We start from the raw sequence: 26,271 nt of genomic DNA, 5'->3' as shown, positions 1-26,271 counted from the left end.
CCCGTAGAATACTTAATGAACTACCGAACTTCACCTACCGATAACTCATTAAGTACCCTACAAGGGATTTTAAAACAATTTTCTTACATTTTGGAAGTGGTAAGCATTTTGGCAGGAATTAAAAATCATTTATTTAAAGTTTAAATATTAGTAAAAATTTTTGTCTATTTAAATTTTACCGCAAATTTTATACAAATTTTGACAGAGTTCCGTTTGTAATTAGAGAAAAAAGTTCTTCAAATACCTGAGAAAAACACTTCCAAAATTTTTTCGCAACTCCCAACCTCCAATAAACCTCAAATCAACTCAATTCAATTCACTTCAAAATAATTCCATAATCCAATCAAAATTTATCATCACAAAATATTTAATAACTTCATTCATAAGACATAAAGTATGAAATTCACAAGTACAAATATTAATTTATAGAAGGAAATTCAAAAATAATATTATTACAATTTATTACAACTGCTCAACTTTACATTGATACATACAACATTACTATATTTACATCAAAAATAACTACAAGGGTATAAAATAATACCCGTACAAAAAGACCAGTGTAGTCCTCAATTCGATAGCAGGTCAATTCTTTTTCCTTGCTCTTATCTGCGACAGCAAAATAAGCTATCGCTGAGTATAAAAATACTCAGTGGTGCACAATAAAAATTTGAAATGCAATACATAAATCATTCATTGATGAAACACAATTTAAATATTTCTCAAATTATCTAAGTTCATAATAACACAATTTAGTCAAATAATTTCATAAACACAGTGTTGCCAAAATCATACACAACTTAAGCCATGACACAAAATTTCCGATCAATGCCGTGTTGTACACCACGACAAAGCAATCTACAACCCCATTAATCGAAATCAATGAGGGAGGTGACTAGCTAGCTAATGAGTACTCATCCGATCTCAACCTCAACTGGCAAGCCAGAGAGGGAGGAAAATAAACGATCTCAACCCCATAAATGGAGGAGGAATAATGTGATACTGTCATGCTAAGTGTGAACACAAAAATCTATTCAAAACAATTTATTCAAATAATTTATTGGAAATCTGGTAAATTTCTCAAAGTCATATCCACAATCATAAATGGCAACACAATTCATATTTAACTCAAAAAAATCAAATTTTCAAGAATCATATATTTAAAAAAAAAATTACTGTGCACAGACCTGACGTGAGTCGCCTCTAGGCCTTGACTCAGTCTCTCCGAGCTTCCAAGTCTTTTTCAGCTGAAACACACAGTTTCATAGTGTTTCAGCACCATATCTTAGCATAAATCCAAAAATAAATTTAACTTCACTTTTACCTAGCTTTATTGTGCTAAACTCGACGTTCTCGAAATTTTTGTGTTTCGGATTACTATTCATTATACTATTCAAGTCAAATTATTGACTTTCTAAAGCTTAATAGGTATGGTGTCACGACCCAACCTATGGGCCAGACCGGCACTAGGACCTGAGCCAGCTTAAAGCCCCCGAGGCCCGTAGTAAGCCTAACTATTCCTCCAATCCATAACCAGGCCCACAATTTAGGCCCAATATGCATATAAAATAATTTAAATTAAACTATTATAATTATATTTGAGCCAACTTAACCCAGAAATTTTCAGAAAACTAAAATCAGGGGAGCCCAGCTCAACCCTGTTACCTCATTTACAAACTTGTTAAATACCATACAAATCTTCCTTTATTAATTTCAAAAATTTAAATTAACACAATTTCTAACAAGGTCCACACTATTACTAACACATGCGGAGTTCTAGATTTTAAATTTATAAAAAATAGTAAAACAATTAAATAATCGACGCTAAACCTGCGAGGAATGAAACAGGTTGCTCTATAAAATAACTCCTCCTGTGGCCTGGAAAAATATTGAACAGGAGTGAGCGTTCGACTCAGAGAGTAAAATATCAATTTTAACCATAATCTCTATAACTATCTAAAACTAATGCACCCTGTAGAGTGAAATGCAACATCGGCAATACTTTCACATCATAACAGCAAAAAGGTAATTTGGAGCACTCACGCACCCAGTAATATCAATCATAATATATATGGGGTGATCCCTATCTGACTCTCTTAATTCCAATCGTGCGTGAAGAACTCAGCTCGGACTTCCACTTAATAACCAAATCGGGGTCCCAGCGAAGAACTCAAGCTGTGTCTACCCCGAAGGACCGGGTCCCAGCGAAGATCTCAAGCCGTGTCTACCCGTCCTATCCATAGTCCACACCACATCACACGCACACCAACGCACGCACACTGCTCCAAATTACCACAATAACATACATGGTACTTTCACAGTTATGAATGTAACATAAAACGTGCCTAGAGTTTAACTACATAGATACATACATATAAGTGATGCATGGGCATGCCTGAACATATAATAATATCGAAATTACAATTAAAATTAATATTTTACTCACAGTACACCGATGACTATTAAAAATAGCTGACCTCGATCACCTAATAATTAAATTATAAATTTATTAGTACTAAGTTAAGATAAAACTCTAAAGAGGCAATAAACAGCCTAATTCATGCCGAAAATCCGACAGAGTTTCCCCTATGCCTGGGACCTATCCAACCTGCAAAAAGGCTCAAATAACACTTATAAATTCTCAATTTCCACAATCACATCTCATCAATATCACATGGCCCCTCCTGGGCCCTCCAAATCAGACAATACTCAAAATCTTAAAAATTATGTTTTAGTCCCTATAATTGACATTTTATAAAAATCCACTCAAACAAGCTCTAAAAATTCTAAAATTTCGCCCCTTGGTCCTTAATAATATTACAAGACTATTGCAAAAGAAATTATAATTTTTCGATCATCCAAGAATATTTTATGAATTTTATTCTAAATCGATATTAGCCGAAAATGAGTGACTTGGAGTTCGGGTTTACCTGTGCCAATTCTGACACCTGGAATGCGTCCAGAATGTCTGAAAATGCTAGGATTGGCTGTAATATTGACCACGTTCTGAGACGGGTCGCCAGGCAGCCTGATCTGGCTGAAAATGCAGTCCTGGCACCGGTGAGCCATCCTAGATCCGATCGCACCTAAATAAAGTCCAAATTTTGTTAATAATTATCCTAAAATTATTTTTAAATTTTGGGAATTGAAAAAGTTTGAAAATCTCACCAACCGATCTGGACCGTTCGATTATCGCCTTTTTCAAACGGTGTCCGATCAGAGCCGGACCAGTCCTATCTCGAAGATCTCGTCATCCTGAGTCCATCGGTGGCCTCGGATTTCCGATCCGATGGTCAGATCACCGGAAAAGTGATCGGAAACAGAGAAATCCATATGATTTTCTTCCAACTTTCCCTCGCCGGTTCTCTTTCCTCCGGCCACCAAACGGGGTGCCACTGGTCTCATCTGAAAGTTCATCATCTTGGGAGTCCGTGACACTTGGAATCACCGAAAATGGCCGCCGGAGTCGGCCGGGGCGACGCCGCGAAGTCGAGCCCCTGCTGCGCGCTCTCCCTCTCTCCTCTCTTTCCTCTCTCCTTCTCTCTCTTTCTGCTGCTTCCTGCTCGGTGCTGCCGCCGTCTGGTGGTTGCTCCGACACGGGGGGAGGCCGACGGTACCTCGCCGGCACTGATGCTGGCCGGCCGGACGAAAAAAGGGAGGGAGAAAGTGAGGGGGAGAGTGGAGTCGGGGAGAGAGAAATGGGGTGGGGGAGTGCTGCATTTTTTTTTAAGTTTCTGCAGTCTTTTTTTTTATTATTTTTTATATGGGTTGTTACATATGGGAACTCCAACTTCACCCACATACCACATTTTGGTCATTAAATTTGTTGATTTTGGTCATTTTCTCAAAGCTTAAGTCCTTTAGGCAAAATTGTCAAATTTTCAGTTTTGGTGCTCCTAGTTGCACTGTTCCATTGGTCATTCTACTGTTGGAATTTGGCAAAACTTCCTTCATAGAAAATGTTCCTTATTGTCTTAAGTTTATTCTCATTTTTAGATCACCCCAATTGGAGTTTTGTAGCTCAAGTTATGGCCATTTGAACCATGGCTGCCGGATTGGAAACAACCCAGATTTTCTGGGCAATTTTGGTACTGGTAGTTTTGGGTTTGTGTTCTTCATGGAAGTTTTAGGTCTATATCTCATCTAACCACTGGTAAAATTTCAGATCATTTGGACCTGCCTAGCTCGAGTTATGACTAAATGAAAAAACACTGTACATTTGGTCAGTTTGTACAGGGCAGCCTGCACTGATCCAAATTTGGTCAATTTGTTCACTAGGTTTTGGTCACTTTTTGGGCATGGTTCCTAAATGAAAATTGTGTCATTTTATGTCTATTTTTATCCCCAATTGGTGCCATATCAATTGGACTTGTAAAATTTCATTTTTGGTCCTTCAAAGTTGACTTGGTCATCTTTGCCACGAAGATGACCACACTCCCTCCGAATTTAGTTTTAATTCCAATCATTCCAACACAACTCATTTAGTCATAAATGACCATTTTTCACTTCAAAATAGGTCAAAGACACCATTTACTCATTTCTTACATTTTTGGTTCATAAACTCTAATATTCAAACCCTAAGTTTGTCTAATCTTCACAATTCATGTAATCTAATTATACAATTCACATATATAACATCTATTCACCAATATTTAATGTTTAACCTAACTAAATACCATTAAAACCTTAGGTTTCTATGGCTGCCACATTCTTTCTTCCCTTATTTAAGCATAATTTCCTTTATTTCTAATGCAATCTCATCACACATAAACTTAAATTCATGAATTCCATAAGAATCCAAACTTGAAATTGCACTTACCTCAATTTGTAGATTTCCTAATTCTTCAATTCTTCAAGTTTTCTTTTCCTTCTTGCTCCCAAAGTGTTTATCTAGGTCTAGGGATAAGATTTAATGTTGGGATTTAGAGGATTTATGGAAAGGAACCAAAGAATCCCAAGCTTTTCTTGCATAAAAATGGTGGAGTAAATGAGAAAGAAAGGAGAGAGACTTGGACGGCAATATGGAGAAGAAGATAACTTTTGTTTTATTTTTTTTTTCTTTTCTTTTCTTTTATTTACTTATGGAAGACCCAAAAAAAATCTTATTAATTAACTATATTAATTATTACTTTTATGACATCATGCATGATGTCATGCATGATGTCATCTCCCTACACTTTATCTTTTTCTCTTTTTTTTTTATTCGCTCTTTAATTTAATTCTCGATTCCGAAATTTTCTTTTCTCCGATTTTATTTGACAGTTAGGTCAGGAGTCAGCTCTCGGGGTCAATTGACCAAATTGCCCCTCGCCAGTTCATCCTGGTTTGCAAATAATTCAATATTTCTTCCGGCTCCCTGACCTAATTATTTGACTGACTTAACATTTCTTTTTTGTGATTTTCTCTTTTCCACTGTGTTCATGAGAGTCCTAACAACTGCAGCGTCACATTTTACGGTTCGAAATTTGAGTTTAAAATGACTTCGCAGTCCGTCCCGAGAAGGTCACCCATCGCTGTGACTCTCGGCTCGTTTAACCTCTTATGTTCTGTTTTTCTTATTTATACTTAACTAATTGAACATTACTAATTATTTGTGTTTATGGCTTCTCTAATTGACTTAAGTGTGGTTCTAATCCCCTTAATTGTCCGGACCGACTCTGGTCACCGGAACAGTGAAATATACCAGGCTATACCAATAGGGGTGTTACATACAGTGTAGCCGAGCAAGATATGCCATACAGTGTATCGGAATACCATATTTTATCTCAATTATTTTTATCCTTTCTTGATTTATTTCTTCATGGTTATGAAGTGCAATTTGTGAAAATTTAACTCATTTAAGTCATTTATTAAAATTTTAAATTCAGTTGAGGTTTTGAAAATTTTATAGAAAATTCGGCAGAGTACCGGCTAAAAATGGAGAAAACAGTTCTTCGAAACCTGTGAAAAACACCTCCAATAGTCATTCTATTCCACAACTCTCAATTATCACATCAATTTTCAACAATTTCTCAATAATTCTTCCATTTGTCATTCATTCATTTAACATCATAATCATGTACATTTCATTTATAAACACAAATTTATAAATACTGACATTCATACCAAATTATATTACATAAGTTTCAATTTATACATGAGAAAATAAAAGTTTAATTACAAACAGTAGAAAATACAAAAATGGGACCTAGTGTCCTACCAATGCACTGTAGCCTGTGAAGTGACACAGACACTATATAGAACTGTGAATGGCCTCACCCAGTCTGTAGTCTACTGGGCTCTCTATCCAAATCTTCAGTACCTACGCATTGCAAAAGCGACGCACTAAGCATAAAGCTTAGTGGTGCCAATAATACAAGAAAATATAATATGCAAATAAAAGTAAAAATTTCCTAGTTATTGTGTTTATAAGAAATAAATATTTACTAACTTATTGTTTAGTCAAAGGCTAATTACATTTTATGATATTAACTCGTTCTAGCATTTTATTAATCGTTTTCTTGATGATTTTGAGCTTCTTTTTATTGTAATCATTCTTGTTCTTTATCTTAATATTTAATTTCCTTACTTCCTTTAATAATCAATTCAATTACATTTATACTTTTTCATGCCCAAGTAACCTACACAAATTGACCAGACTAGATAAATAAGTAAACTAGCACTGGGTACCAGGTACCTCGGGCCGTCACACTATCGGTCACAATGTGTCTCTCGGTGTGCAAACAGAATGGCTAATAAGCCATAAATGCAATGAGGCATAAAGCCAAGTATAACATCATAATCAATATAGCCATAGGCTATCATATCACAAAATGGCATGGAGCCATATATCATACGCAATACTGCTATCAGAAACCTATTGGCATACCAACCTATCCAAACCAATCACAGTAGGCCTACTAGGGTATATTACAAAGTTATTTCTTGAATATTTGTACTTAACATGTAATGTTACTATTCATTTGGTCATTTAAGTCAAAATATTGACTTTCTCATATATAATAGTTACATGAGTTTTAATCACATAGATTTACCACATTTTGGTTCCAAAAAGTGTTGGCATTAGTTGCCAATCCATACTTCTAACCAATGGAAAATAAATCAAAAATTTCAGTTTTGGGTGTTAGAGTTTACTGTTCCATTAGGCTATTCTACAGTGAGAATTTGGCCAGATGTTCTTCATCAAAGTTGTTCCTTATTGTGTCTAGTTACATTTATTTTTTTGAATCACTCCATTTGGAGTTTTGTAGCTCAAGTTATGACCTAAATACCATAACTAGCCGGATTACAATTTTTCCAGAATTTCTGGGCAGAATCAATTCTGCAGTTTTTATACACTGATTGTAGGTCAGCTTTTGGACATATTATAGTCAAAATTTGGGTTTGTTTTCTTCATGAAAGTTGTAGGGCTGTGTCTCAGCTTTCTACTGGTAAAAAATTTAGGTCAATTGAACCTTTATACACTGAGTTATGACCAAATGAATAAATACTATTCATTTGGTCATTTTCCAGGGAGTGCATATTGGTCACTCGGATTAGGTCAATTTTTAGAGCCACTTAGGTTAGTTTTCTGGGACAGTTTTCTTCATCAAAGTTGTTGCATTTTGTGTTTAGTTTAACCTCCAATTAGCCTTGCACAAATTGGAGTAACTTAACTCAAGTTATAATCTTAGGAACATACTGGACTCAAGTCTAGTATTCTGGTACCTTGAGAGGCAGCATACCAATACACTTCTTAATACCACAACTCACTCCAATTTAAATTCAATTCACCATAAATGGTCACTAATTGACCATTAAAACACTAATTTACCCTCAAAGCACAAATCTCTTAATTTAGTTCAAGAGCCCTAATTCTCAAATTTCAATTCATGCACATACATCAATTAAACATACTAATTCACTGTCAATTTTATATCAATACCTCAAACACCATTTCCAACCCATTTTGAATCCATCAAAACCATCAAAACTACTACACCCATGGGACTGCTGAATTTCATCCATACCTCTACACAAATGTTTTATTCAATTTCTTATAATTTTCTTACTCAATTTAAGTCCCTAACACGAAAAGAAAGAGAGAGATGTGAAAATAAGCACTAACCTCTCTTGTGACCTAACTTGGACTTGCCCAATTTAAAAATTTCCTCAAATTTCTGCTGCCTTATGCTTCCTCAAGGTTTAGGGATAATTTTTTGTAAAGGAAGTTTAGGGTTTTGGGGTGGAAAGCTTAGGGAAAATAAAGCTTGAGCAAGAGCTTTCATGGAGGTCTTTTGTTCTCTCTCTCTCTCTCTTGGTTCAGCTCGTATGAAGAAGAAGCTGCTGGTTTCTTTTGTTTTTTTATGTCATTTTAAGTTCATTTTTATCTCTTTTTATTAGTTTGTCAAATGGTGATTAGGTGGAAACTTTTTATTACATCATGTGTGCATCATGCATATGTCATAATTCCCAATTTAACTTCTTTTTCTTTCTTTTTTTTCTACCAAATTTCAATTAAATTTTTAGTAATATTTATTCACATTTTATGTCATAATAATTATTTACTTAATTGGACAAGTCGGTCAAAAATTTCAAGAGTTTTATATGATCGTAAAATTCCCAATAAGTTGAAAGGAAAATTTTACCGTACAACTATACGACCGGCTATGTTATATGGTAGTAAGTGTTGGGTACTAAAAGAGTCGTATGCGTCTAAGATAAGAGTTGCAGAGATGAGAATGTTAAGGTGGATGAGTGGCCATACTAGACTAGATAAAGTCCGTAATGAGAGTATTAGAGAAAAGATAGGAGTGGCGTCAATTGAAGATAAGTTGAGAGAAGGGAGATTGAGATGGTTTGGTCATGTGAAGCGCAGGCATACGGAGGCTCCAGTTAGACAAGTAGAGCACATTAGGTTAGAGGATAGAAAGAAAAAAAGAGGTAGACCTAAATTGACTTGGAGGAGAGTAGTACAACATGACCTAGAAGCATTACACATTTCTGAGGATTTAATCCAAAATCATTTAAATTGGAGAAAGCGAATCCATATAGCCGACCCCAAATCTTTGGGATAAAGGCTTAGTTGAGTTGAGTTGGACAAGTTGGTCAAAAATCATCTCTGAAGACGAAATAACCAAAATGCTCTTCGTTTGGCTTATTAAGCCAAAATCGTCTGTACCGATCTAAAAATTTTTCTAAGCCTTTTCTTAGCATTCTAATGCCATAGAAACCTCAATGAATCTTCTCTGGAGTCTCAAAAATTATTTCATAAATTTTCCCCTGGGTTTAGGGCTTCTAGCTGCGAGGACCGCAACTTCCCACTGGGTTACCCATCGCTAGGGCAACGACTCATTTAACTTAGTTGAAATTTATTTTTAAAATTTTTTCTTAATTTTTCTTATTAATATTTGAGTTAATTATGGCTCCTCACTTTAGTCTAAATATTTTTTCAGATGTTCTAGCTGTTCGGACCGACACCAGTCACTGAAACAGTAGAATGTACAGAATTGCTATAGTGAGGGTATTACATTTTTTTTTATCATTTTGATAAATTAAGTTAATTTTAAGTATCTTTTAAAGAGTGTTTGATTTAACTTATAAGTGAAAAACCTACTTATAAGCAGCAAGTAATAAATATAGTAGTGTTTAATTTAGCTTGTAAATTCAAAAACCCATTTAAAATAAGTTAGAAATTATAAATAAAGTAAAAAAATTTATTATCCTAATAATTTGTTAAAAAATATCAATATTGTCCTCATTTAATAATCAAAATACTTAATTATTTATCTATTTTGGTTATTTTAATAAATTAACTTATTTTGAAGTACTTTTCAACTAAATACTTAAACTATTTAAAATTTATTTTTAAATAATTTTATTAAATAATTATCAATTATTTTTAAATTAATTTATAAGTTAAAAAATATATTTTATGTCAAAAATTACAAGTAAATAGTCAAACCAAACCGTTTCAATTTTTTTTTTATCAGCACCATATTAAGGAAAATTAACAGCCAATCTCCTAAATCATAGTCATTCAATTATACAATCCCATTTTAGAGGAATTCTGTTGTAGCGTTTCCATGTATACAAGGATTTGATTTTAGCAAGTTAATCATTGTAATCTGTATATATTTGTTGACAGTGGCAATCAAAGGTGTGAGCCAATTACAAATCATCTGTGCATCTTTTTATGGTATCAGAGCAGCAAATCACAGTTTAAACACCTTTTTTTTTTTTTAATCCTCACCATGGCCACCAATTCATCAGCTTCTTCTTCTTTGTCTCTTATGCCTCAAATAACAATCAAACTCACTTCTACCAATTACCTTCTTTGGAAAAATTCCACTTCTTTGCGGGCAGCAATTGATTCACCACATTGATGGCTCCAAACTGACTCCCCCTAAAAAAATTGACAATGCTCTGAACCCAGAATATACAACCTAGTATATCAAGGACCAAACAGTGCTAAGTTGGATTCTTAGCTCCCTTTCTGAATCTGTTCTCTCCCAAGTTGTTGGGGCCACCACCACCTATGCTGCCTGGTCTCCACTGTAAACCATTTATGCTTCAGGTTCTCGAACTCAAATTCGCACTCTTAAAAATGCTCTTCATGTCTTGTCTAGGGACAATGATTGCATTGCAACCTACATGGATTGTGTCAAACACATATTTAATCAACTTGTTGCACTTGATGCTGCCATCTCCGAAGATGATCTCATTGATCATATCTTGCATGGTCTTGGTCTAGATTACAAACCATTCACATGCAATATTGAAGCAAGGTTAACCTCGATCTCCTTTGATGATTTATTTGGCTTACTTCTTTCTGAAGAAATGCAACTTAAAAATTCCAATGACTCTCTCAACACTCATGCTGTTGCTCACTATACCACTTGCCAAAACACCGTTGGTGGATACTCCAATTGATGAGTCAACCTTCATGCTTAACTTATCCATTTTTCTCGTCAAAGCATCAAATTTAGCATTGAACATACTCATGGCATCTAATTCATATACACCAACTGGTGGCTTTTTCATTTCATTTCTTTCACAGCTCCATTGATAATTGTTGTAAGCAATTTTATCCAATGCTGAATAAGCTTCATCTTCTAACTTCTCCATAAGATTGCCTCCTAAAGATACATTAATTATACTTCTAATTGCTGGAGAAACACCATTGTAGAAATGTTGAACCAGCATCCATCTAGGGATTCCATGATGTGGACATCTCCTTTGAAGATCCTTATATCTCTCCCAAGCTTCATAGAGACTCTCATCATCACTTGGTCTGAAAGAAGGTAATTCATTTCTCAATTTTGTAGTCTTGCTAGGAGGAAAGTATTGAGCTAAGAAAACTTATGACAACTCATCCCAAGTAGTTATTGAGCCCGGAGGTAATGAATGCGACCACTCCCTAGCACGATCCTTCAAAGAAAAAGGAAATAATCTCAGTCGAATGTCATCATCTGACACTCCATTTATCTTCAGCATGTCACTAATTTCAAGAAAATGTGCAAGGTGCACATGTGGACTCTCAGTAGGACCTCCCTCAAACTATGATTGTTGAACCATTTGACAAAGTGAGGGCTTCAACTCAAAGTTGTTTGCTTCCACTCAAGGCCTTGTAATACTCTGTCTAAAATCTCCAAAATTAGGAAAAGCATGATCCTTAATTGATCAGTTATTGTTGTTTGCCATAGCTTCTATCACTTGTTGCTCTTGATGTTGCTCTTGCTATCTTTGAATTCTGAGTTCAGCTTTTCTTCTTTTAGATTCTGCTCTTAAAGCTTTAGCTGTCTTTTCAATCTCAGGATCAAAAATTAAATCAATTTCTGCACTTTTTATTCTTCTCATATAAAAGATATGTACCTAAAAAACCAAAATAAGAAAAATCTCAAAGTATAATGATAAAGAAGAGAAATTAAAATAAAAAACAAAAAGCCCAAATTAACTAAACAATCCATCGCCTAATATCAAACAAAACAACTCCTCGGCAACAGTGCTAAAAACTTGTTTGCGTACTCCGCAAGTATACAGGTCATTCAAGTAGTAAACAAAAGATATCATCCCACAGAGATTTTTTGTTTAAGTACCAAACTATAAAAGTTATGATTATTTGGGCTATCGATAATTTGTGCCAAAAATAGAGTAAGAGATGCAGCAAATTAAATTGGGAAAAATAAGGAAATTATAATGAATTAAGTAATTAAAATTCTAAGTACTATACTAATTTACTAAAATTTCAGCAAGTAACAAAAGATTTAATTAATTAGTGGTAAAAATTGATTACAGAGTTGAGGTTTATGAAGTAAATTTCATTGGGATTTGGATAGGTAAAGCTAAGATCAATGAAAATATAAGTTTGAAGGAAGTTGATTCTGATTTCCTTTAATTTCTATTTCAAGCAAACTAAAGAGAGTTTTTGTCACACCTTACCCCTCTGTAAGGCATAACATGATCCCGTAGAATACCTAATGAACTATCGAACTTCACCTACCGATAATTCATTAAGTACCCTACAAGGGATTTTAAAACAATTTTCTTATCTTTGACAAGTGGTGAGCATTTCTAATAAGTATTAGAAACATTTAGTTGAAATTAAAACTAATTAATATTTTTGGCCATTTTAGTTTTCCGTAAATTTTATAAAAATTTTGACAGAGTTTTCTCTGTATTTTGAGAAAACCGTTCTTCGAATACCTGTAAAAAGCACTTCTAAAAGTTTTTCTCAACCACTACTTCAGTTTCACAATCAAACTCAGTCAATTTCTCAAAATTCACAAGTTCAATAGTTCTCAAAATACTGTCAATCAATATCATTCATATTCATACTTTTTTTTTTAAAGATAAAAAATTTATGTATTCATCATACAAAAATTTACATTAAGAAAATCCAAACTAAAGTTTATTACAAATTTTATACAGATTTTGTACAAGCTGCTCAAAACCCATCTTCACATGTCCATACATTTCTGTGCATTACATACATCAAAATAATATTTATGATCAGGGTATAAATTATACCCGATAGCTTCAAAGCAGAACGATCCTCAATCCTCAAGAATTTCGCTTGTCGCTCCTCTAGTCTCTCAGATTCTGTGACAAAGAATAGAAGCTATCGCTGAGTACTAGGACTCAGTGGTGCACAACATACTAAAATAATCTTTATGCAAAACTTAAATCATATTTATTCAAAAATTTGACTAAACATGAGCATTAAACACAAAACATAAATTATGAGATTTTAATGCAAACCAGGTTCATTTCAAAGTATCAAAACACATTTCATAAAACCCACAGTTAGATCATGCCATTCGAAACAAATAGAATCTCAATAGCCAGAGGCTAAAGAGAAATCACATCACAAGGCTAGCTAGCTCAAATATATGGATAACCATTCACATCCTCTTCTACTGGCACACCTCAATACTTCTCCAGAGAAGGAATCAAAATTCGAAACTAATTACCCCCACTAGTCGTGCTAGTGAGGTGTTCAAATATATGGTCATGACACTGCGGTTTCAAAACTTATCTTAACAATTTGCTAAACATTGCCATTTCAAACATACACAATAACTTTCAACAATTTCGATCAAAGCATCATAAATAATGTCTCATTTCACTTTTTCAAACCATTCAAAACAATATGCAGCAAATAATTTACAGAAATTATACGTTGTGCACAAACCTCAAACGAGTCGTCCCTTAGCCTCGACTCGGTTCCTCGGGTTCCTTCCCGATATTCTTTTCAACTGAAACACACAATTTTACAATGTTTCAGTACTAGAACTTAACATAAATCCAAAATAAATTTAGCTTCACATTTACTTAGCTCTAACGTGCTAAATTCGACGTTCTTTAAATTTTGTGTTTCGGGTTACTATTCACTATACTATTCAAGTCAAATAGTTGACTTTCTAAGGCTTAATAGGTATGGGAACTCCAACTTCACCCACATACCACATTTTGGTCATTAAACTTGTTGGTTTTGGTCATTTTCTCAAAGCTTAGGTCATTTTGGCAAAATTGCAAATTTTCGGTTTTGGTTCTCCGAAGTTGCACTATTCTATTGGTCGATCTACTGTTGGAATTTAACAAAACTTCCTTCATAGAAAATGTTCCTTATTGTCTTAAGTGTATTCTCATTTTTGGATCACCTCAATCGGAGTTTTGTAGCTCAAGTTATGGCCAAAATAAGTTTACTGTTAAAGTGTACTGTTCATACTGGTATTTTGGGTTCTGGCAGATTTTGATCCAACTTTGGTCAGTAATTTGATTAAGTTAAGTTCATAATTTGGTCTAACTTTATTCATATGAAATGTTATACTATGTCTTAGGTTTCCATCGGTTCAAGAATCGCCTAAATCCGAGTTTTCTAGAGGGAATTATAGCCATCCAAACATTGCTGCTCACTGAAAATTCTGCAGAGTTGCAGGTTTAGTAACCTAACTTTACTCAATAATTTGAATGGGTTAATGGAATAATTTGGGGTGATGTTCTACATGAAAGTTTTAGATCTATATGCCCTCTAACCCCTGGCCAAATTTCAGGTCAATTTGACCTGTCTAACTCGAGTTATGACCAAATGAACAGTTACTGTTCATTTGGTCAGTTTAGTGCAGTGGCAGCCTGCAATCAATTCATTTTGGTCAATTGTTTCACCAAGTTTTGGTCAGTTTTTGGCCATGGTTCCTTAATGAAAATTGTGCTCTTTTATGTCTATTTTCATCTCCAATTGGTGGCATATCAATTGGACTTGTAAAATTTGAGTTTTGGTCCTTCAAAGTGGGTTTGGTCATGCTGCCAGCAGCATGACCATTAACCTACGAATTTGGTTTGATTTCCTACCATTCTCACACAATCCATTTGGTCATAATTGACCATTATTTCACTTCACAATAGGTCAAACATGCCATTTATGCATTTCTCCAAATTTTGGTTCATAAACCCTAGCTTCCAAACCCTAATTACACTAAAATGTTGTATTTATTCACATTTAAGCATTTCAATCTTACTATCACTTTCATACAAACTTACTAACACATTTAATTCATTCAAAATACATCAAACTCTCCCACATCCATGGCTGGCTGAAATTCCCTTTGGTCCTCTACAAATGTTTTCTTTTGATTTTAATTAAATTTCTAGATTACTCAAATCACAAAGATAACCAATAAACTAAAATTTGCAATTTAGCTTGCTTACCTCACTTGAAATTCCTCTTCCTCAATTTTCTTCTTTTTTTTCCTTTCCTAATCTTGCTCAAACTTCCTTTCAAGGGAAATCAACAAGGTTTAAGGTTGGTAAATAAAATTTCTAGGTTGGGATTTAGAGGATTTATGGAAAGAAACCAAGAATTCCAAGCTTTTCTTGCTTAAAAATGGTGGAACAAAATAAGAAGAGAGGGAGAAGAGAGAGCTACGGGAAAAGCAAAAGAAGAAGCAAAAAAAATGTTTTTGAATTTTTATTTTTATCCATTTTTGAAGACCAAAATTCCCAAATTAATAAAATAATTTAATTAATCTTTTATGACATCATCTTTGACTTTTCTAACTTCTTTCTTTTCTTTTTCTTTTTTTTTCTCTATTTATTTTTTTCTATTAGTTTTTTTAATTTAATTCTTGATTCAAAAATTTTTATTTCTCCGATTTTATTTAACAGTTAGGTCAGGAGTCAGCTCTCGGGGTCAATTGACCAATTTGCCCCTCGCCGGTTCATCCTGGTTTGCAATTAATCCAATATTTCTTCCGACTCCCTGACCTAATTATTTGACTGGCTTAACAGTTCTTTTTCGTGATTTTCTCTTTTCCACTGTGTTCATAAGGGTCCTAAGGACCGCAGCATCACTTTTTACGGTTCGAAATTTGAGTTTAAAATGACTTTGCAGTCGTTCCCGAGGAGGTCACTCATCGCTGTGACTCTCGGCTCGTTTAACTTCTTATGTTCTGTTTTTCTTATTTATAGTCAACTAATTAAACATTACTAATTATTTGTGTTTATGGCTTCTTAAGTTGTCTTAAGTGTGGTCCTAATCCCCTTAATTGTCCGGACCAACACGAGTCACCGGAACAGTGAAATCTACCAGGCTATGCAAACGGGGGTGTTACAATTCTCCCCCCCCCCCCCTTAAATAAATTTCGTCTCAAAATTTTACCTGGTATCAATCTCTGAACAGTTGTGGGTGTTGTCTCTTCATGTCCTCCTCTCGTTCCCAAGTAGCTTCTTGGCCCGAATGATGGTTCCACAGCACTTTTACCAATGGTATCTGCTTGTTCCGTAGCTGCTTCACCTCATAAGCCAGAATCTCTATGGGTTCTTCTTCATATGTGAGGTCTGGATTTAGTTCAATTTCCTCCACTGGTAGTACATGAGATGGGTCTGATCGATACCTCCTCAACATAGACACATGAAAGACATTATGTATCTTCTCCAACTCTGGAGGTAGTGCCAACCGATATGCCAAAGGACCCACTCTTTCCAGAACCTCATATGGCCCAATGAAACGAGGACTCAGTTTCCCCTTTCTGCCGAATGTCATAATTCTCTTCCAAGGAGAAACTTTGAGGAAAACTTTCTCACCCACTGCATACTCAATATCCCTTCTCTTCAGATCAATGTAGGACTTCTGACGGTCTGATGCAGCTTTAAGTCGATCTCTGATCACCCTAATTTTCTCTTCAGTCTGTTGAACAATTTCGGGTCCGATCATCTTTCTTTCACCCACGTCATCCCAACACAACGGGGTTCTACATTTTCTGCCATACAAAGCTTCATATGGAGGCATTCCAACGCTTGATTGGTAGATGTTGTTGTAAGCAAACTCAATCAAAGGCAAGTGTGTATCCCAACTGCCCTCAAACTCAATCACACAAGCCCGTAGCATGTCCTCCAAGATCTGAATTACCCTCTCGGTGGCCATGCATGCGTGGGTGGAATCCGTCTTGAAGTTCAATCTAGTTCCTAGGGCTCTCTGAAGACTACCCTGAATCTAGAAGTGAACCTAGGATCTCTCATGCGATACAATGGATACCGGCACTCCATGCGCCTCACAATCTCATCGATGTATAACTTGGCCAATCTTTCTAAACTGTAGTCCATCCGGACTGGCAGAAAATGAGCAGATTTAGTGAGTCTGTCAATAATGACCCAAACTGCATCATGACTCTTCTGTGTCCGCAGAAGTCCCATTACAAAATCCATTGTTATTCTTTCCCATTTCCATTCCGGCACTGGTAGTGGATGTAACAACCCAGTGGGTACTTGATGCTCTGCCTTTACTTGCTGACAAGTTAGGCATTTGGATACAAACTCGCCACGTCTCTTTTAAACCCATCCACAAGAATGCTCCTTTAGCCCTCTATACATTTTTGTACCACCGTGGTGCATGGCAAAGGAGACTCATGTGCTTCCTTCAAAATGATTTGCTTCAAATCCACATTATTAGGAACACATATTCTACCTTGGTAGTGATGAGACCATCATCTCCGATTGAGAATTCGGTTTCTTGCCTGTAGGACTTCTTCTAACGACTTCCGATACCTTTCATCATTACGAGACCATTACGATCGATCAATTAACACCGGTGTACATGCCATGAAATCTGTCGCCTCATCCTTAATCTCTAAACTGGCATGTAATGATCTCAACTCATGTACCAAAGACAAAGGAGTAACTCATAGACTTGCCATAGTCTTGCGACTTAAGGCGTCAGCCACAACATTAGCTTTCCCTGGCTGATAGTCTATCAGACAATCATAGTCTTTTATCAACTCTAACCATCTCCTCTGTCTCAAATTCAGCTCTTTCTGGGTGCCCAAATACTTCAAACTCTTATGATCTGTATAGATGTAACACTTTTCCCCATACAAATAGTGTCTCCAGATCTTAAGAGCAAACACAATAGCTGCAAGCTCCAAATCATGTGTTGGATAGTTCCTCTCATGCGGTTTTAGCTGGCGTGATGCATAGGCAATAACATTTCGATCTTGCATCAATACACAGCCTAACCCATTGTGAGAAGCATCACTATATACTGTGTATTCTTTACCCGGAGTAGGTAAAGTCAGGACTGGAGCTTCAGTCAAACATCTCTTCAATTCGTCAAAACTCTGTTGGCATTTATCCGTCCACTGAAATTTTACATCTTTTCTAAGCAGCTTGGTCAATGGAGATGCCAACATGGAGAATCCCTTCACAAATCTACGGTAGTATCCAGCTAAACCCAGAAAACTGCGAATCTCTGTGACATTTCTGGGTGGCCTCCAATTAAGGACAGCTTCAATCTTACTTGGATCTACCTTGATACCCTCTTCTGATACTACATGCCCCAAGAAAGATATCTCCTTCAGCCAAAATTCACACTTCGATAATTTGGCATATAGCTGTTTTTCCCTCAAAGTTTGCAGTACAATCCGCAGATGTCTATCATGCTCTTCTGCATTCCTCGAATAGACCAATATATCATCAATGAATACCACAACAAACTGGTCGAGGTATGGTATGAAGATAGTGTTCATCAGATCCATAAAGCGTATGAGCATTAGTTAACCGAATGGCATGACTAGGAATTCATAATGGCCATAGTGGGTTACAAGGCGCTTTAGAAATACTCTGCTCTTGTACTTTCAGCTGATAATAACCTGATCTCAGGTCAATTTTGGAGAACACAGCTGCACCCCTCAACTGATCAAACAAGTCATCAATGCGGGGTAATGGATATCTATTCTTTATTGTCACCTTATTCAACTGCCGATAATCAATACACAAGCGGAGAGTGCCGTCTTTCTTCTTTACAAACAACACTGGCGCTCCCCAAGGTGACACACTAGGGCGGATAAAGCCCTTGTCAAGCAATTCTTGCAACTGCAGTTTCAATTCTTTCAATTCTGCAGGTGCCATTCTATATGGCGTTATGGAGATTGGATCCACACCAGGCATAACATCAATTTCAAACTGCACCTCTCTTTCTGGAGGTAATCCTGGCAATTCATCAGGAAACACATCCGGAAAGTCACATACCGTAGGGATGTCCCTTAGTGCTGGACTCCCCACCTGGGTGTCTATCACATGTGCCAAGTATGCTTCACACCCCTTTCTGATCATCCTTCTGGCTAGTGCAGCCGAAATGATGTTTGATGGCAGTAAATGCCTCTCCCCGTGTATTACCACATCACCGTATAAAGGGAGACCAAAAGTGACTATCTTCAGTCTACAGTCAATCATGGCGTGATGCCTGGCTAACCAATCCATGCCTAAGATAATATCATACTCTCTGAAGGGCATTTCAATCAAGTCTGACAGGAAAACATGTCCTTGGATTACCAAAGGACAGTCTCTATAGATTCTGTTGACCTGGATCTCTTGTCCTAAAGGACTAGTTACTAGCACTTCAAAACCCATTTGCACACATGGAACAGCAAGTGAACTGACTATGCTAGCACTAACATATGAATGAGTTGAACCCGGATCAAACAATACAAATACTTTTTGATCAGAGATAGAGAATGTACCAGCTACCACATCAGAAGTCTCAGCCTCTTCATTGTCTCATTGTGTAGATTCTGTTGAAGCACTTCCTTGTCTGGATCGACCAATCGTGCCTTGATCGCTGAAGGTGCTTCTACCTTTGCCTCTTCCTCCCTTGGCCCGTGAACCTCGAGAGCGGGACTCAATAGATCCTCCTCGGAGTAGGAGCTGGACTATATCTTGGAGCACTAGTACAGTCTTTAGCTATATGGCCCTTGCCTCCGCAGTTAAAGCAGGCTCCAGTGGCCCAATAACACTCCCCCCCATGAATCTTGCCACAAGTCTCATAGGGGCGGGTAGAATGTGAACCCCTGCTTGACTGCTGACCAAACCTAGGGGGTCTCTGACCAGAAAATCGGCCCCTACCAAATCTTCCACCTCGACCCCTGCTGGGTCCACTAAACTTCTTTCTCTTTCCAGAGGTAGCACCAGAATTTTGTTCAACTGATTTTTCCCCCTTGTCTTTTTCTAATTTCTCAACTTTTTCTGATTTTTCTTTCCTTGGGGTTGCTTCTGATTCAATTCTCTCCAGTTCAAGTGCTTAAGACATAAGCTCTGAGAAGTTGCTGTGTTGGAATCCCACAACTTGCATCCTTATGCTAGGCTTCAAACCCGTCTCAAATCTCTTGCACCTTGCTTTGCTGGTAGTAAGGAGACTCCCCGCATAGTGACTCAGGCGGGAGAACTCCCTCTCATACTCTGCCACTGATCGATTTCCTTGTTTTAAGCTCAAAAATTCTTGCGCTTCGATCAACATATGCATCCGGGATGTATTTTGCCTAAACTCTCTCGATGAAGTCATCCTGTGTCAAGATCGTGGTTCAAATAAGCCGTGGGGATGGTCTTCCACCAATCATACGCATCCCCTTGCAGTAACGACACCGAATATTCAAACTTCAGCTCATCTGTGCAGTGCAATTTCTTAAACACACTGTCCATTCTCTCAAGCCATTGCTCTGCCTCTAAAGGGTCCACTGTACCCTTAAATTTTGCAGCCCCATACTTCAATAACTTATCGTCTTTATCGGTGAAGGCGGTGGTTGTGCCAATTGGTTGGGGTGGAGCTTGAGCAGCATACCCCGGACATTTGTCAAACATCGCGACCATCTCTGCGTGCGATTGTGCAGGGAACTGCGGCATTTGTGGGGCTGGTGTTATTGACCCGCTAACATTCGGTAAAGCTGGGGCTTTCCCTTGTGCCTCAGCTTCAACAGACTGCTCAACTGAGCGATCCCCTTCTTCCATAACAGTCTAGAGTAGGGTATCTCCTGAATAAGTAACACATGGAGATTTCCCTCTGTTAGTTCATATTCATGATGTAATGCACTGTATGTAACAATTATGGACATTGAGCAGTTGTACTTAACAAAGAAATACACAAATTCACAATTTAAAACGTACTTCAAAAACTTGCTCTGATACCACTAAAACATGTCACACCTTACCCCTCTGTAAGGCATAACATGATCCCGTAGAATACCTAATGAACTACCGAACTTCACCTACCGATAATTCATTAAGTACCCTACAAGGGATTTTAAAACAATTTTCTTATCTTTGACAAGTGGTGAGCATTTCTAATAAGTATTAGAAACATTTAGTTGAAATTAAAACTAATTAATATTTTTGGCCATTTTAGTTTTCCGCAAATTTTATAAAAATTTTGACAGAGTTTCCTCTGTATTTTGAGAAAACCGTTCTTCGAATACCTGTAAAAAGCACTTCTAAAAGTTTTTCTCAACCACTACTTCGATTTCACAATCAAACTCAGTCAATTTCTCAAAATTCACAAGTTCAATAGTTCTCAAAATACTATCAATCAATATCATTCATATTCATATATTTTTTTTTAAAGATAAACAATTTATGTATTCATCATACAAAAATTTACATTAAGAAAATCCAAACTAAAGTTTATTACAAATTTTATACAGATTTTGTACAAGCTGCTCAAAACCCATCTTCACATGTCCATACATTTCTGTGCATTACATACATCAAAATAATATTTAAGATCAGGGTATAAATTATACCCGATAGCTTCAAAGCAGAACGATCCTCAATCCTCAGCAGCTCAGTCTGCTGCTCCTCTAGTCTCTGTATCTGCGACAGCAATAGAAGCTGTCGCTGAGTACTAGGACTCAGTGGTGCACAACATACTAAAATAATCTTTATGCAAAACTTAAATCATATTTATTCAAAAATTTGACTAAACATGAGCATTAAACACAAAACATAAATTATGAGATTTTAATGCAAACCAGGTTCATTTCAAAGTATCAAAACACATTTCATAAAACCCACAGTTAGATCATGCCATTCGAAACAAATAGAATCTCAATAGCCAGAGGCTAAAGAGAAATCACATCACAAGGCTAGCTAGCTCAAATATATGGATATCCATTCACATCCTTTTCTACTGGCACACCTCAACACTTCTCCAGAGAAGGAATCAAAATTCGAAACTAATTACCCCCACTAGTCGTGCTAGTGAGGTGTTCAAATATATGGTCATGACACTGCGGTTTCAAAACTTATCTTAACAATTTGCTAAACATTGCCATTTCAAACATACACAATAACTTTCAACAATTTCGATCAAAGCATCATAAATAATGTCTCATTTCACTTTTTCAAACCATTCAAAACAATATGCAGCAAATAATTTACAGAAATTATACGTTGTGCACAAACCTCAAACGAGTCGTCCCTTAGCCTCGACTCGGTTCCTCGGGTTCCTTCCGATATTCTTTTCAACTGAAACATACAATTTTACAATGTTTCAGTACTATAACTTAACATAAATCCAAAATAAATTTAGTTTCACATTTACCTAGCTCTAACGTGCTAAATTCGACGTTCTTTAAATTTTGTGTTTAGGGTTACTATTCACTATACTATTCAAGTCAAATAGTTGACTTTCTAAGGCTTAATAGGTATGGGAACTCCAACTTCACCCACATACCACATTTTGGTCATTAAACTTGTTGGTTTTGGTCATTTTCTCAAAGCTTAGGTCATTTTGGCAAAATTGCAAATTTTCGGTTTTGGTTCTCCGAAGTTGCACTATTCCATTGGTCAATCTACTGTTGGAATTTAACAAAACTTCCTTCATAGAAAATTTTCCTTATTGTCTTAAGTGTATTCTCATTTTTGGATCACCTCAATCGGAGTTTTGTAGCTCAAGTTATGGCCAAAATAAGTTTACTGTTCACGTGTACTGTTCATACTAGTATTTTGGGTTCTGGCAGATTTTGATCCAACTTTGGTCAGTAATTTGATTAAGTTAAGTTCATAATTTGGTCTAACTTTCTTCATATGAAATGTTATACTATGTCTTAGGTTTCCATCGGTTCAAGAATCGCCTAAATCCGAGTTTTCTAGAGGGAATTATAGCCATCCAAACATTGCTGCTCACTGAAAATTCTGCAGAGTTGCAGGTTTAGTAACCTAACTTTACTCAATAATTTGAATGGGTTAATGGAATAATTTGGGGTGATGTTCTTCATGAAAGTTTTAGATCTATATGCCCTCTAACCCCTGGCCAAATTTCAGGTCAATTTGACCTGTCTAACTCGAGTTATGACCAAATGAACAGTTACTGTTTATTTGGTCAGTTTAGTGCAGTGGCAGCCTGCAATCAATTCACTTTGGTCAATTGTTTCACCAAGTTTTGGTCAGTTTTTGGCCATGGTTCCTTAATGAAAATTGTGCTCTTTTATGTCTATTTTTATCTCCAATTGGTGGCATATCAATTGGACTTGTAAAATTTGAGTTTTGGTCCTTCAAAGTGGGTTTGGTCATACTGCCAGCAGCATGACCATTAACCTACGAATTTGGTTTGATTTCCTACCATTCTCACACAATCCATTTGCAGCATGACCATTAACCTACGAATTTGGTTTGATTTCCTACCATTATCACACAATCCATTTGGTCATAACTGACCATTATTTCACTTCACAATAGGTCAAACATGCCATTTATGCATTTCTCCAAATTTTGGTTCATAAACCCTAGCTTCCAAACCCTAATTACACTAAAATGTTGTATTTATTCACATTTAAGCATTTCTATCTTACTATCACTTTCATACAAACTTACTAACACATTTAATTCATTCAAAATACATCAAACTCTCCCACATCCATAGCTGGCTGAAATTCCCTTTGGTCCTCTACAAATGTTTTCTTTTGATTTTAATTAAATTTCTAGATTACTCAAACCACAAAGATAACCAATAAACTAAAATTTGCAATTTAGCTTGCTTACCTCACTTGAAATTCCTCTTCCTCAATTTTCTTCTTTTTTTTCCTTTCCTAATCTTGCTCAAACTTCCTTTCAAGGGAAATCAACAAGGTTTAAGGTTGGTAAATAAAATTTCTAGGTTGGGATTTAGAGGATTTATGGAAAGGAACCAAGAATTCCAAGCTTTTCTTGCTTAAAAATGGTGGAACAAAATAAGAAGAGAGGGAGAGGAGAGAGCTACGGGAAAAGTAAAAGAAGAAGCAAAAAAAATGTTTTTGAATTTTTATTTTTATCCATTTTTGAAGACCAAAATTCCCAAATTAATAAAATAATTTAATTAATCTTTTATGACATCGTCTTTGACTTTTCTAACTTCTTTCTTTTCTTTTTCTTTTTTTTTTCTCTATTTATTTTTTCTATTATTTTTTTAATTTAATTCTTGATTCAAAAATTTTTATTTCTCCGATTTTATTTGACAGTTAGGTCAGGAGTCAGCTCTCGGGGTCAATTGACCAATTTGCCCCTCGCCGGTTCATCCCGGTTTGCAATTAATCCAATATTTCTTCCTCCTCGACCTAATTATTTGACTGGCTTACAGTTCTTTTCGTGATTTTCTCTTTCCATCGTGTTCATAAGGGTCCTAAGGACCGCAGCGTCACTTTTACGGTTGAAATTTGAGTTTAAAACGACTTGCGATGCGTTCAGGAGGTCACTCATCACTGTGACTCTCGGCTCGTTTAACTTCTTATGTTCTGTTTTTCTTATTTATAGTCAACTAATTAAACATTACTAATTATTTGTGTTTATGGCTTCTTAAGTTGTCTTAAGTGTGGTCCTAATCCCCTTAATTGTCCGGACCGACACCGGTCACCGGAACAGTGAAATCTACCAGGCTATGCAAACGGGGGTGTTACAGTTTTAAAGGAAACTAACCCATTCTCATGCGATGTTTAATTACCCGAAACCCTTTAAGTATTTTAATCAACTTGAAATTCCTCTTAACCCACTAGTTTATTTCTAACACTAGGTGATTAAATTCATTATCTTGATTATCTATCATAGATTTTCACCTCTCGGTACTTCAATCTAAGATTAAGAACAAAACCCAAAGGGTACCAACAATGGGTATATAAATAAGCACATAAGATAAGAATCAAAGCTTATATATACTAAAAATCTAGTTAAAACTAGTCCAAATCCACAAATAAAACTTAAATCATTACACCCAACTTTGAAATCTTAAGTATCTACTTACTCATGCTTGTATTTATAAGTAAAAAATATGAAATAGAGCAAGAAAACTTGAAAATAAGACTAAAAATAAAAGAACCTAGAAGAAGAAGATCCAAATCTCAGAAAATGAAAGCTAAAAAACGTCACTATTCAGGTGTTCTTACTCCAAAAATGGCGTGATTCCCTCTTTCCTTTCTCTTTTGATTTTTCTGTCCCTTTCTCCTTATGGTAAAAATGAGAATATGATGCTTTTATATCCTCTCAAGGGTTGCCCTAAAAATAGTCTCTAAAGGGATAAGGACAAAAGGTGTAAAAGGTATGAATAGAGAAAATTTTTCCATGTCAGCAAATCTGCCAGCGCCATCCCACATGCCTCATGTTGATTTAAGCTGTTTTTCACATACCTCATGTTGATTCAGAGAAGGAGCCTTTAGATTCTGCACGACCAGCTACACGGGGCATGTGGGAGTCTCTAAAAGTCTCGGCGTGTTTTCGCCAAAATCTCTGTTTACACGACCCGCCACACAGGGCATGTGGAGGCCTATGAAACTTTCGGCGTGTTTTGTTTCGAAGTCTCTATTTACATGACCCAGTGTGAATTTACATGCCTCATGTTGATTTCTGATGGGTAACTCTTATCTTCACATGACCTTCAACACGGGGCATGTGGAGGTCCTTGAAAGTCTCAGCTGGTCTTCTCCTTTAAGCAAATTTTCTTCACTTTTCACTCTACTTTAAGCTTCCAAATTACTTTGAATTTCTTCTATATGGACCTTTTTGCCTTTAAACCTTATTAAAACCTATAAAAAACATTAAAATTCCAAAAATCAAATATAATGAAACTAAAATTAACAAATTAACTAAATAAGTATTAAAAGCATAAAATTAATAAACTAAAAAGACAAAATGGATGCAAAATTGTCCTAAAATACTTATATAAAATGAGTTTATCATGGAGGTCACTTGGCTAAAGACTGGACTTCAACTCTCCCAATCCAAGTATATTTGGGATCTTTAAGGTGTGCAAATATGCATGAGGCTACTTCTGTCTCCACGCCATCTTCTCCACAAGCAATATTAGATAATGATTCTTCCAACAACTTTGAAGGCGTGCAAATATGCATGAGGCTACTTCTGTCTCCACGCCATCTTCTCCACAAGCAATATTAGATAATGATTCTTCCAACAACTTTGAAAATCCTTCCTTATTTCTGCAAGTAGTGGGCTCTCTACAATATTTAGCACTTACTCGATCCGACATCACCATGACAGTCAATAAAA

The 26,271-nt window shown here is 36.1% G+C and overlaps 1 non-coding gene across 1 annotated transcript; it reads left to right on the top strand.

Annotated features, from left to right (window-relative positions):
• The first annotated feature begins 11,194 nt into the window (after window positions 1–11,194).
• LOC131172447 (small nucleolar RNA R71) lies at window positions 11,195–11,301 on the top strand. Its single transcript, XR_009142924.1, has one exon. It is a non-coding gene; the product is annotated as a small nucleolar RNA R71 (small nucleolar RNA).
• The last annotated feature ends 14,970 nt before the right edge of the window (window positions 11,302–26,271 follow it).

This window comes from Hevea brasiliensis, chromosome 13, assembly GCF_030052815.1.
Source record: "Hevea brasiliensis isolate MT/VB/25A 57/8 chromosome 13, ASM3005281v1, whole genome shotgun sequence".
In the NCBI taxonomy this organism is placed as follows: Eukaryota; Viridiplantae; Streptophyta; class Magnoliopsida; order Malpighiales; family Euphorbiaceae; genus Hevea; species Hevea brasiliensis.
This window is presented reverse-complemented; position numbering and strand designations above follow the sequence as displayed.